The sequence below is a fragment of the Alosa pseudoharengus genome, unplaced genomic scaffold, assembly GCF_046254945.1.
Source record: "Alosa pseudoharengus isolate Yale_2024_CS ecotype anadromous, Long Island Sound unplaced genomic scaffold, YU_APseudo_1.1 YU_APseudo_1.1_scf_2, whole genome shotgun sequence".
NCBI classification, from domain to species: Eukaryota; Metazoa; Chordata; class Actinopteri; order Clupeiformes; family Clupeidae; genus Alosa; species Alosa pseudoharengus.
In genome coordinates this window covers 47,900,244-47,905,250 of record NW_027468663.1, presented here as the reverse complement: position 1 = coordinate 47,905,250, position 5,007 = coordinate 47,900,244, and positions in this window count along the sequence as shown.

Below are 5,007 nucleotides of genomic sequence, written 5' to 3'. Positions count from 1 at the left end.
CTGGTCTGTACAGGCATTCTTGAAGAAGGTTATTGGAGTATTCTATTCCAATGTTTTTTTTTTGTTTTGTGAAATTCAGCAAATTGCTCTCCACAGTCCTTTAGATGTTCTGCCAGACAGCACAGAGCAATTGCAGTCTTGAGTACAGTTAAAACATTAAAATCCAGTAGTTGACAAATTAATTGTACATTTTGTCAAAGTGCAACATAGTAGCAATCTATAGTATCAACAAAATAAATTGTCCATAAGACATTTAAAAGGTTAATTAAGTTAATATATCACACGCCTGCATACTGTCAAACATGTATTGTTGTGCCAGTGCTAAGGTGTGGAGGGCAGATGATCCATATTTCCAAGTTCTTCCTTCCCACATAAAAGGTTGCGTGAAAACATGTGCACATTTAATTCTATGTCAAAACATTCAGTACATTTGGGCATGGACACCTAGACACAGATTTGAGATTTTCACCATGGCAGGCAGAGCTGCACACACTCCTTTGAGTGGACCAGTAACAAGGCGATGAGGAATTCCATTTTGCCTGTGGATTGTTACTACCAGCAACACAGTAGGGGGTTGTAAACATTTACACAGAGAGCCTGTCCATTGCACATGGTAGCCTGTCGCCAGCAACCCCGGTATCAAATGCTCTGGTGCGCATTTAGTCATTCGGCCCTATCCCGAGATTCTAACAATCACACCATCGACTCATGAACGACCCACCATCCAAAAATGTGACAGCAGACTTATGCTAAGCGGAGAAAATAAGGCAAAACATTGTTAAAACACCCTTAGGCCCACATGGTACCGAGCATCTCGGCAGAGAGCTGCTATGCTCCCTGCTGAGAACTGGGAAAGTGATGTTGGTGTGCCTTTCTCATGCACCAGGGCACTGCCGTGGCTGGGCCCCCCATTCAAGCCCTTTTGAAGTCTGTTGCCTGAGACTGCATGCCAGCGAGCAGTGTGCCACGTGGGCTAATGCCTCCGCACGCGCTAAAAGCCAGGAACCTGGGGCTGCCATAATGTCATGCCCATATGTAGAACGTGGGGAGAAGGCTAGTGGGCTCATCGCAAAATGCTATCCCTTCCTGGACCGATATGATTGCCTTTGGTGTTTAAAGTGGAATTCAATGGGTAATGCTGGTTTTCAGTATGCAGATGATAAGGTTGAATAATTAGTCAGGAGATTTGTAAAATATTATACATAGTATTTGTCCAAGTGCACCAAGATCAAATTGACATTACCGTGCAAACTTCCAGGATTTAAGGAGATGCGTGGTGGTGTTACTTCGCAGAACTACACTACAACACTAGCTGTGTGACGATGTGGGTTTCCGACACTCCACATTGCACAGTAATGATTTCAATTTTTCAGTAGTTTCTCACATTTTTTTATTCAACAGACGCTTTTATCCAAATGCTTTCATTTAGACTTTATCTAGATATTGTAATCCTGATTATAAGTATAGACTGTCATTTAGGATCTATTTTGATTGAAATTAAATATCTCTATGTTTCTGTTTATGTGCTTTAATGGATAATTTCTTAACTGTTTAAACCAGCACTCATTCAGAGCAGATAGAGTGTGGCTAGTAATTGGTCTCATCCACATTATTGCGATTTCATCTTAAAACAGTATAAAAAAAGAAAATTAACTTCGTCCAGACAAGCATATTCAGTTTCATGTTAGAAACAATCTGTGTGTCCATAATATACCCCAATAACACATATCATATGACCCATGTGCCCAAATCACATGACCTTTCATGCAAATCACTTGACAGCATTGTTGCAGATGGCTAAAATAAAAGCTTCTGTCCTGTGTAAGTAGGGTGGTGTGGCATTATAAAATGTAGAATTTAACTGCACAACAGTAGCTATTAAAGCCATCAAGGTTAGCAAAGCTTGTAATTCATTATCCATTTTGATTTCAAAATAAGTAATTGGAATATGGGCAAATATGGGCAGAAGAATCGGAGAAGCCGATTTCTTGGTTTCTTCTGGGAAAGGACTAATGGTAATTGTCATGTGATATGAGCATAGCGAATTAGGGAAGGATGTCAGACTGAGTAGGATACATCAGACTGAGGGAAGATAGGTTGCTATGTCTGCGTTTTTAGAGCTTCGCGTTTTTGCCCATCTACACTAGACCGCAACCCTGTTGTTTTCTAACTAAAACGGGGCCAAAACCAAGTGTTTTTATATGAAAATTTGATAGTAAAGACGTCCTCTAAGATTGACTTCTAGTGGTTACACTTGATGGGTGTCAGGAGGAGGTACAATCAGGGCAGGACAGAGATGGTAATAGCACACGCTTTCTGTATCAAGTAGAGGTACAGATATTTCTGTTAAAAAATACTCTGATAAAAGTACTTTCTTCAAATAAAAGTAACAAAGTAAAGGCTCTGAAGGCCAACCCCCTTTTTGTGTCACTGTTATTGTTCCATCCATTTAAATCAGTGTTTCTCTTTTCAGACCATGGACCACTTAACCAATAAAACAAAACTCACGGACCACCTAGCTAAAAAAAAAAAAGAGTAGACCTACTTCAACAGTATATTACATAATAGGCCTACTCAATGAACCACCTTGCTTACTGTCTTTGCACCTTGCTTATTGTGTCAGAGGATTCATATGATTTAAACTAGCATAGCTTACATAGGCCGTGTTGCAGAACTGCTTGGATTTACATACAAGTTGGTTCAATATTGCAAACAACTCATCTATATTATATTTTATCATGTTTGCTCGCGGACCACTTGGGATAGCTTGCGGACCACCAGTGGTCCCCGGACCACACTTTGAGAAACACTGATTTAGATTGAGATAGGTTTAGGTTAATCAGCGTTGATGTTGAGAAGGCGTGCAATGATGTGAAATAAAACGAATTGATAATCTGCAAATGCATTAACACAAAAGTAATGAGTTTTGAGTACTGCAACGAGTTTTGAGTACTGTAAGTGATAGAAAGCATATCTGTAGGGGAATAAAGTAAAAAGTAGATAAATAGAAAAGAAAAGTCAGAAAAAAGTCAAGTACAGTACTGGGACCTTAAAAAGTATTTAAGCACAGTACTAAAGTATTTATGCTTCGTTACTTTCCACCTCTGGTGCAGAATACTTAATAGGGACAGGAAGTTCCTCTGAGAGATGGATGAGAACTGTGTTTCTGTTTGCGTGAGGTTGGTCTGTCTGATTTAGACCTGTTAAAGCTATATTAAAATGGATGTTTTGACTTTTACACATTTTTGGATCTATTTTAGGAATCTGCCTTTTTCTATGTTGTATATTGTCTTTTTGCTGTTTTTAAAAAAAATTAAAGTTACATATTACATTGAGATCTTCCATGTTTGTCATTTGCTGAAGTTGTGCTGGACGTATTACACCTGGTCTGTGATTGATTTGCTGTGATTCCAAAGCCAAAACAGAATAATTTCCCAGCTGAAACCAGAAGCCACTGTAGCAGCACCAGTGGTTTTTAGTAGGGATAGGCCAAATCGTTATTGATATCCTGGTCAATCAATATTAATCAAATGATAAAGTTGATTACATGTTTATATGTGCTGAGGTGGGCAGTTCACATGTACAATGACATCAATCTTGACTGAATGTGTGAAACTATAAGGCAAGGATGACGAGTTCAATGCTGATGATTAAGTTTTACATTTTGGTATTTGCACAGCCCACACGACTATGAGCTGACTTGACTTGTGGCTGAGAAAACAGTGGTGAATAGTACTATTTTCACATAATTTATATCATAATCACCATGAATAGCATTAAAATACCACAATATAGTTCTAATATCGGCCATCCCTATTTGTTAGGGTGACACTGAGGGGTTTACTGTTGCTAGGTTAAGAGATAAAAGCCGATTGGGCAAACCTTGTGCAAAATGTGAAACCATTTCCTGTGTCAGCCATATACCGGTAGATAGATAGATAGATACAGTAGATAGATACTTTATTGATCCCCAAGAGGACATTCAATTAAAATTCAATATATTAGTCATTAAAAATACACACTTACACATCTGCGTACCAAAAAGGAATAAACAGATGATTGTGTGGTAAATGTGGTTCTGTAGAATCGGACATGTCAAAACAATACCATTTAATTCCACTCAATATTAAGAGTTAATTTGCAACACAGATGAAGGGTACAGAGATTAGCAGCTGTGACGCTCAACTAACATCATGGCGAACAGGAAGAGCGCCTCATGTTGTTCTCTCCCTGCCATCCTTCAGTGGCATATAGAAAAATAATTTCCCCCTTCCAAATACATTTATGAATCAATATCACATTGACCAAGAGGTGGAATCAATGACACATTTATCTGGAGTTGACTTGCATGCTGTGACCAGTGTGAGGAGAGTTTGGATGGCTGGAGTCATATCTTAAATGCTAATGTGATGAAAAGGCCAAATGTTCCCTCCCTCCCAAGAAGCTAAACCAGCCCTTGTATCCAGGCAACTGAACATAAAATTAAGCATGTGACATATAAAGGAGTTCATCATCCCACACAGAGAGCGCACAACTAGAGAGGGGTTTAGGATCCAAAAACCTCATGCGTGAGAGGTTATTAGGAAAAGATATTATTGTGCTCCGTGTGTCAGAGTGATTTAAACTGGAACACCTCTCTGGCTTACATAATGCATATTCAATACAAAATGCCCTATGAATCAAAGCAACTGACATCTTTGTTTCTAGATGCAGTATTAACCCCAATGGCGCTTGAATAAGAGGAGCAATGATGTCAAGGTCTGAGGCTGTCTAGCATCAACACAGCATTAACTAGAATGCTCAGAGAAAGAAGGGCAATACATTGTTTTGGCCAAACCTGGTTTAGTGTGGGCAACTATTGAAAAGTACCTGCATATCAAATATATCATGGTTGTTCTTGCAAAATCCATAAACAGTTAAAAGACATGGGTCTATTCAATTAGCTCTTGTCTGTGTTGTCCCTTATTGTGTGAGACAATGACAAAAGTGAAAATGAGGCTTTGATCC